We start from the raw sequence: 9,643 nt of genomic DNA, 5'->3' as shown, positions 1-9,643 counted from the left end.
ATAAAATGAATAACTACACTAACTGCCATATGCAGTAAACATGTGTATGTAAATATAAATCATGTATTTAAAATGTATACGAATATTATTTTTTGGAGTGGTAGGGCTTGAATTCAACCCCTGGGATCAGGCCTGAATTTCTTGTCTTCCAGCTCGGTGAGCTTCCCCTTCCCCCACATTGCTGCAGATTGACCAAAACCCTGAGTTCAAATCCCAGGCCTGGCAGAAAAATGGCCTGAATTCCAAGCCAAGGAGCTTCATAATTTTTAAAATATTTTTAATGTATGTCTGTATCTGTCTGTCTGTATGTGTGTGTATATTTTTATTTTGTCAAGGACAGGGCTTGAACTCAGGGCATGGCAATTCTGCCTCAGCTTTGATCACTCTACACTGGGTTGCAGCCACTGGACACACAGCCGAACCTGGGTCCCCAAAGGCTGAAAAGAAAGAAAAACCACCCGGCAACATTTTTCTTTTCAAGGTGATCATCCTGGGTCTGAATGACACAGCTGAAAAGTGTTTGTAACCTGGCATTGCTGAAGTCTGATAGTCTTCCAGGGAAGCCATAGGCCAACACGGCAAAATAGGCTCTGTGTTCGAAGCCCTGTCCTGACCCTTACCAATGGAGGGAGATCCTAAGAGTCTCGTTCCTATTCACAGGAATACTGATGGAAATTAATGTCAAGGTTGAATTTGTTGTTCTGAATGATACTACTATAAAATTAGAGACTGATTTTAGTAGGCTGATGGATTTTAATGAATATTTTTTGACACATTAAGAGAATACTATTAATTATATGGATGCAATAGTTTAGGGACTGTGGTTAATTTAATTAATTATTCATTAAGTATGAAAACAATAATATTAATTACATGGAGGCATAATAATTACCCAAAAATTGGTAGGAATGTAGCCTATATAACTAAATAATGTATCGACATCTTTGGCACTCTATAAATATCTATATCTATTTGTGTACTACCTTCTGCATGTCAGTCTGTTCTTATTTTGTCAACCCTTGGGGCTTAATTTCAGGCGCTGGGAACTGCTTGTCAGCTCCATATGCTACAGGCTGGTGTGCTGACACTCACCCATTCATGATTTGGGCTTTGTGGCTGTGAGTTCAGATGCCAGCACTCACAAAAATTGAATTGTGCAGTAAGAAGCCCATGGTGACACGTTTTCCTTTTCTGTAAATGTCCTGGGTGTCAGGAATGAAGTTTCATACATAGGCATATCTATATCCTATGTAATAAATGCTGTAAATATTCCATGCATAATAGCAGTCGATAAAATAAATTGCAAATGAATAAAACAAAAATACAAAATGAATAACTACACTAAGCACAATTTGGAGTCAACATACGGGGCAGGATGTCAGGGACTGGGGACCGCCTGGCAGCTGATTTGGCTAGAGGCTGCTGTGCTGGCAGTAACCCATTCATGAAATGAGCCTTTTAGGCCGTGAGTTTAGATTCCAGCACTGCCAAAAATGTAATCTTGGAGTGAGAAGCCGAGTGTGACACATGATTTCCTTTTCTGTGAAAGTGCTCAGTGTTAGGTAGGATGTTTAATTTGTGTGCAAATCTATAAGCTATGTAATAGGATGTAATAAAGATAAAAATGTCATAGGTGGAAGAATTGTCACTATGATAAACATTGAATTAGTAGTGAATCATTCTAGGATAAAATTAGACACAATAAGTATAGGAAGTACATTAAGTTTAATTAATATTTTATTAAGCATTAACAGAATAAAAATTACATGGAGACATAATTAAATACCTAATAATTGGTAGTAACACATGATGCATAATTCAATAATATATAGACATCTGTCTCATTCTATGAAATATTAATTATATGTATGGATATATGTACATATATGATAAACAATACTGATATTGAGTAATTATTAATTGATGCTTTATTAATTGTTAACTGGGACACATCATTAAATGGAGATATAATTTAATACCTAAGAATTGGTACTAATATTATCTATAATTTAATAATATGCAGACATCTCTCTTTTTGTGTCTACAATATTTATATACAGAAATCTCTATCTATTTATACCTTGTTCACTCCTGGGGCTCGGTGGTTCAGTGCTCACCTAGTAATCATGAAGCCCTGTGTTCAATTCCACAGTGCCACATAAATAGAAAAACAGGAAGTTCTGCTATCTTTCAACCAATTGAGTGCTAGCCTTGAGCACAAATGCTTAGGGAGAGTTTATAAGCTCTTACTCAAGCCTCAGGACTGCCACCAAAAAAAGGGTAGGATGTTCTAACTGCAATTATAGAAGGACATAACTTCAAATACCTCATTACAGAGCAAGCTATGTGTGTGGTGCTTACAGCTGCCACCTAACCTGTCTTAGGCACATGTAAACCACTGCAACCCAGCTCCAGGGGTTACACATGTCATCCTGGCTTATGCCCATCATCTTAGCTGCTCGGGGTGTTTAAACCCCAGTCCTGGCAGGATGTCTATGAGACTCTTCAAAATATGGCTCCAAGTCATAGAGCTCTAGCCTTGAGCAAATATCATTAGAACAATATCCCCATGCTTTCAGTTCAAGCCCCATGTCTACCTCCCCCAAGTAAAAAACCACCCCATTAAACCATTAGATGTGAACTTGTATGGTTTGTGAAATTTTCCTTAAAGAACGGTGATATTGATGAAAGCACCCTAATTTTAATGACAGCTTGTGGAACAGAGCTATGTGCTGAGTCTTCACAGGGTGCAGTGTGCTGAGTCCTGAATTGGGTGCTAAGTCTTTCACAAGATGCTGTGTGCTGAGTCCTGCAAAGAGTGACATGTACTGTGTCCTTCACAGGGTGCATTCTTACATCGTGCCCTTGTAAGGGATCCACAAATGAGATGATTATGCAGACAAGTATATTGAGTCTCAGATATGCTCCCATGGCAAGTATAAAATTATGTATTACTGAAGACTAGTGAGTTGTCTTCTGTGGACAAATGTTTTCTTTTTTTCTGTCATGATCCTTGAACTCGGCTTCTAGGTGCTGACCCTTACCTCTAGGGCTCATGGCTAGCACTTCACCACTTGGAACCACGGACCACCTTGCAGCAGAAGCCAAGCCCAAGGGGTCAGTAGTTGGTCTGTCATCCCGCCTTCTCAGGAACCTGAAATCTGAAGATCTGGGTTCCAAAATATCCCAGACACAAAAGGTCCCATGAGACTATTATCTCCAATTCACTAAGAACCTGAAGTGGAAGCAGGGTGCTTTCCTTATGCTGGTAATCCTAGCTACTCAGGCTAATGAGATCTGAGGATCATGGCTCAAATCAAGCCTGGGCAGGAAAGTCTTTGAGACACTTAGCTCCAATGAACCACCAGAAAACCTGAAGTGGAGATGTGGCTCAAGTGGTAGAGCACAAGACTTGAGCTGAGGAGCTCAAGGAAAGCACCCAGGCCCAGACTTCAACTCCTACAACTGACAACAACAACAACAAGACAGAAAACACTAACAAATCTGAGGTAGAGGTCTGGGAAAGTGCATTAGGGATAGAGTGTTTTGCATCTATGAAACCCTAGGCTTGATTTCTCAGGACCATATCATTAGGAAAAACCCTGAAGTGGCTCTGTGGCTCCAGTGGGAGAAGGCTATCCTTCTACAAGAGAAACTAGGTACAGTGCTCAGGTCCTGAGTTCAAGCTCCAGGACTCATGTATGTGTGTGCGTGCACACATACCCCCACTCCCCCACCCCCACCCCCACACAAACACACACACTCACAGACCAGAAGTGATGTTGTTACACAAAATGGAAAAGCACTGGGCTTCTGCACTGTGCTCCTGCTCAGCTCAAAGGCCTTGTGATCAAAACCTAGCCACCCAAGGCCCAACAAGGAGAGGTCAAAGGTTTCAAAACCTTATGAGCTTCACCAGCCCTAGATGAAAGGAAGCTTTGTGATATCCAACATGTGCTTGGATTTCCCAAACCTAGGAGAGGCATCATAGGCCCATCATTGCTCCAATGAAACATTTCATTAGATTCAGTGCCCTAGTTGTCTGCCAGAAGTACTCCTGAATTATATTGAGCACTTTATTTGAACACAAAAACATAGTCTCACAAAGGCAGGATAAGTGCACATAACTTTATCTGCCATGGAAAGTGGCACAAATGAAAACTTGTTGTTAAAACAGAGCACTGGGGAGAGAGATAGCTTGGGGTACAAAGAGACCCTTTTCTCCTGACCTTCAGAGCAAGCCCACATTCATCCTCACTAACTGGCTCAGGTGGAATTGTTTGTTACCAAGCTGTACAGGAGTGAGGCCTTTTGTCTGCCTGTCCACACAATCTGAGAGACTTCTTCCAGCAGGCCTGGGATGCAGAGAAACCCTCAGGTTACACTGGGAATAGTGATGAGTTCCCGGGAACATGCACTGTCTTGAAAGAAGTCTCTGTGTTATGAAATTATTGTATTGAATACAAATTTCCTAGCTTGGTGCCATTCATCATAGCTATTCTATAGCTTCACCTATAGGAATACATCCATACATAGACAATGACATGGATGTACAGGATCTTTTTGAGGGGGCAGGTCCTGAGGTTGAACTATGAGCCTAGGCATTGTCCCTGAGCTCCTTTTGCTCAAGGGTAGTACATGAAGCTTGAGTCATAGCCTCAATTCTGTTTTTTTTTTGTGATCTCTTAGAAGTAACAGTGTCATAGACTTTTCCTACACTGGCTGGATTCAAGCTAAGATTCTCTCCATCTCAGCATCCTAAGGAGGTGGGATTACAATCAGCAGCCATTGACATATTCTTTCCTTTCTTCTTCATTTTTTAATCTGGACAATCTGACTTCTTAGCAGGGTCATTCCAATGGTTTGAATTAAGAAGTAAACTACCCAATGTTTATTATAGTTGCTTTCTCTCATCTTCTTTTCTGGTCACAGGTTTGAGGGCAAACGTGAGAAATGAGTGCCACAGTATTTTGGAGCAAATATCCACAGGATATGCCAATTCTGTCACTTAGCATTGAGCTAGAATTTACTGTCTCAGGATGAGAGGACCGAAATCTGGAGTGATCCTCATACTGTCTGCATTGTTCCTTTTGCCTATGAAATGATCTAATCATTATGAGTGTTTTGTGTCTCCAACTTTAAGTATCTAGAACACAATAGAAGCATCTTTGTGTTTCTGTTTTTCTCTAGTACCTCTCGAGATTTAGACTAAGGATTTGTGTGAAGCAGCTCCTCTGTGAATCCCTGAGAAAAGCCACTTGAAGCCTCTTCAGGAGATCGCCATTCAAAGCCAGCTGAGCAGGAAACTCGGTGAGACTCTTACTACAATAAACCACCAGTGAACCAGAAGTGGAGCAGTGGCCCAGAGGGTAGAGCTCCAGCTTTGAGAGAGAAAGCTGAGCAGGACGTACAAGCCAGACCATGCAGGAAAACCTGGGAGTTGATTATGTCCAATTAACGACCAGATAGCCCTTCAATTACTTTCTTTTGGCATGTTGCATGGGCCTAGGTGAGAAGTCTTGCCCCTGTTATCTGATGATACAGGTAACTGGGACCTGAGATCCTAGGACCCATGGGTCCTACAGAAGAGAAGTATTTTTTAGACATCATATCAGCAAAATTTGGGCATAATCACTGGAGTGCTTCAGAAATATGGAGAAAAACAGTTTGGGACCAGCGAGTTAAAACAATAAACAGAGCAGCAGAATAAAATCCCATATAGATTAGAGGAAAACAACACTCATTTTTTGCTATGTGAATTCAGAAGGCCATGTACACTTAGAAGGTATCACAAGTTTGTACCTAAAATATTGCATTGATACATTTTATATTCTGATATATATTCTAAACCTAATTATTTATATTCTAATTGTATTGATTGGAATAAATATCAATTTATTTGTCAAATTATCAAATAATTCTAGTAACTTTCATAGTGTGAAATATAAAATCATCACATATAAATGTAAAATATATAACTATATTTAATATAATGAAAAGGCTCATGTTTTGCATTGTTCTGTTGTGGTTAGGGTATCAAAGGCAACTCTGTTTTAAAGTATTATTCCATTATCTCTACCTCAGTGTTTGTTAGAGTTAAACCTAAAGCTGTACCATTTGTAGATTTACAGCCTGGATGCAAGAGGAAACACTGTGGTTAAAACATTAGCAATTTAGGGAGGTTGAGCTTTTCTTCATGTGTCTATTGGCCATTCTTCTTTCTTCTTCAAAGAAGTTTCTCTTTAAGTCTTTAGACCACTTATTTATTAGACAGTTGTTTCTTTGAGTATTTGTTGTTGAGGATTTAATTTTTTGAGTTCCAAGTATATTTTAGATATGAGACCCGTGTCCGTTGTATGGCTAGTGAAGATCTTCTCACAATCCGTGGGCTTTCTATTGATCTTGCTAGCTATGTCCTTTGCCATGCGGAAGCTCTGCAACTTCATGCAATCCCATTTGTCCAACCTTTCTTTGATTTGTTGTGTTTCCGGGTCTCTATTAAGAAAATTTTGGCCTGCGCCAAGGAGACCTAGGGTTTCTCCAATTCCATCCTGTAATGTTTTCAGAGTGTCTGCTTTGACTCCGAAGTTTTTGATCCATTTGGAGTTGATTCTGGTGTAGGGTGATAATGCAAATCAAGGCAACATTGAGATACTACCTCACCCCAGTTAGAATGGCAAAAATGAAGAACTGTAATAACAACAGATGCTGGAGGGGATGTGGACAGAAGGGAATCTTACTGCATTGTTGGTGGGAGTGTAAACTTGTTCAACCACTTTGGAAAGCAGTACGGAGGTTCTCAAAAAACTTCACACACAGCTCCCCTATGACCCAGCAATCCCACTTTTGAGCATTTACCCAAATGTTTACAAACAAGACCACACTATAGCTATCAGCACACCTATGTTCATTGCAGAATTATTTACCATAGCTAAGATCTGGAACCAATCCAGATGCCCCTCAGTAGATGAATGGATCAAGAATATGTGGTATATATACACAATGGAATTCTATGCCTCCATCAGAAATAATGGCATTGCCCCATTTGTTAGGAAATGGAAAGACTTGGAAAAAATTATATTAAGTGAAGTAAGCCAGGCCCAAAGAAACCTAGGTCCCATGGTTTCTCTTATTTGCAATATCTAGTATATGTATGAGTCAAGCAGAAAAGGTCAGATAATGTGATGTTAGGAAAATGAATCGAAGATATGTATTTAAATGGTTTTTATCTTTCATGCATTTGTTTCTAATGCACTTATAAGATTATCTTTTTGTTGCTTTGTATGTCCCTCCCCCACATTATAACCCCTGCTTTCACTATATTTGATGTCGGTATAATTTGTGAAGTAGAAGGGGAAAAACAAGTCGTTTAAGGATACTGGTGGACCCGTGCAACAATGAGAAGTACAAGTTGTCATGTCCAAAACGAACTTTACAACTTTGGTGGGGGGGAGGATTGGTTGGGGGTCGCGGGGAGGCTGGGAAGGGATGTGAAGGGTAAACAAAGAAGGAGGTTGCAATGCTTGATAAGAAATGTACTCATTATCTTGCCCATGTAATGTAACCCCTCTGTACATTTTGTTCACAATAAAAATAATAATAGAAATAAAAATAATAAAAAACATTACCAATTTAAGGCCTAATAATCAAGAGAAATATATGGACTTCTCTTGCAACTATGAAAATATTTGGTGTTAAAATGGCAGTAGTGTAAGTTCCTGCCTGTTTGGAAGGTAGACAGGCCAAGACATTAGGTAATCATGAATATGAACATTTTTTCACTTTCTTGGCTTTAGCTACTTTTGAAATGTTAGGTATCATAAACAATCATATTTTGATAAAATGCCTTCTAGTATGAACGGTTCTGGCTGAACTGTTCATCTCTCTATGATCCCTTGTAACTAAGATTAGTTTTGTTCCACTAATACAATCTATGCTGTCAGAGTAAGATATTCTGGTTGGTCTGTTCCTACATGGAAGAAGAGTAAAGGGTCAGGTAGACATTTGTGCCAGTAAGACCTCATTTGGGAAAATCTCAGCTGCATATGTTTAGAAGTAGCTCTTAAACAAGGCTTACTTTGAATCCATTGGCTCCACAGAGCTAACACAGTTGGATAAATAAGTACTTGAAAAAGCCGTCTCATTTGGACTTAGCTATTAATACTTGAAAGTATGATCAAATTCTAAATGAAAAGGACTTAAAATAGTCATTGACAAAAAAATTGCAAATGTGAGCAATCAACTGAACAACATTTTTTTTTCAACTATTCACAGAATTTTAGGGAAATAAGATTAATAGCATTTTTAGGAACAATAAAGTTTCCTTGTTACAAATAGGCACTTAAGCATATAAGCCTTTATAAATATTTCATCATTAACTACTAAAATTTGCAGGATACTACATTCTTCAGCAGCTTGTATACCAAAATTACAACAATACAGAGATTAACATGGCACTTGTACAAGGATGATATGAAAATTTGTGCAGTATTCAAAATTTTTCATTCTTCAGATGCAAGAAATGAAAAACAGCTATTAAAAAGTTGATTACAAAATTACAAGTGAAACAATACACCTAATTCATATAATTAAAAGTTACTTTGATATCAGTGTATTAAATTTTCACATTAGAAAGGCCTTTACATAGCATAACCTTTACACAACTTTTGAAATTAGACAACATTGTCGTTTTATCCCAAAGAAATATAATACTAAAAGGACCTAAGGGAAAAAAAAGGAATCTTAAACTGTTTCTGTATGGAATGTAATCTGAAAGGACACATTAATGATCCTATATGTTATAAAACAATGTAGAATTCAATGTATTATATCTAGGAGAGAATAAAAGAGATTATGGACACTATACAAACATAGAATATAGAATATTTTAAAATATACTTTTTCAGACAAACAATGGAAATATCTTTAGTTTCTATACTACTCATTTCAACAGATAAGTTAAAATTATTTCCGATCAACAAAATCACAAACTCTGCATAAATCATTATAGATGTATACAAAAACTCTTGAATACATTTTGACATCAAAAGCAGACAATTCACTTTGAAGAACTCCATAGAATCCGTGAATTGTTACTATAAGATATTGTTGTTATTTGGATTGTGAAAATATATTGTATTGACAAAAAGGAATTAATGACATTTTTGAAATTTAAGAAAATTAACCGAATCATTAGGATTTAGGAGAACAATTTGTACAGCCTTCCACAACTTCAAAGAGGTAGTGATACACACTTATCCTTTTGGTAATATCAAATGCAGTTTCTTCCAAGTGGTTCTTCAGACCTGGTTTGACATATTGGTTCAGCAGTTCCAGTGTATTTTTGCTATCTCAATTACCAGCAGCAAGATGCAAGGGGGTCAAGAAGCCTTTAGTTTGGGCATTGGTATCTGCATCATGAAGAAGAAAGAAGCCACTATGGTATTATTACACGTACATGCACTGTGCAGGGGTGTCCAGCCATCTACAGTTATTGCATGTGCCCCTTGAGCCACCAACTCACGGACAATGTCTAAGTGTCCACTGTAGGCTTCCCGATGAAGAGGGGTATACTCATCGTCATCCCTAGTATTCACATGAGTAGCCTTTTTGGAAAGTATTCTCTGCAATGTAGTAAGCTGGT

At 38.3% G+C, this 9,643-nt stretch overlaps 1 pseudogene; it reads left to right on the top strand.

Annotated features, from left to right (window-relative positions):
- The first annotated feature begins 8,402 nt into the window (after nucleotides 1-8,402).
- LOC122098299 lies at nucleotides 8,403-8,502 on the top strand (annotated as a pseudogene).
- The last annotated feature ends 1,141 nt before the right edge of the window (nucleotides 8,503-9,643 follow it).

The sequence above is a fragment of the Dipodomys spectabilis genome, unplaced genomic scaffold, assembly GCF_019054845.1.
Source record: "Dipodomys spectabilis isolate Male_0828 unplaced genomic scaffold, ASM1905484v1 ptg000472l, whole genome shotgun sequence".
In the NCBI taxonomy this organism is placed as follows: domain Eukaryota; kingdom Metazoa; phylum Chordata; class Mammalia; order Rodentia; family Heteromyidae; genus Dipodomys; species Dipodomys spectabilis.
Note: the sequence above shows the minus strand (reverse complement) of the source record. Positions and strands in the feature narration are given on the sequence as shown.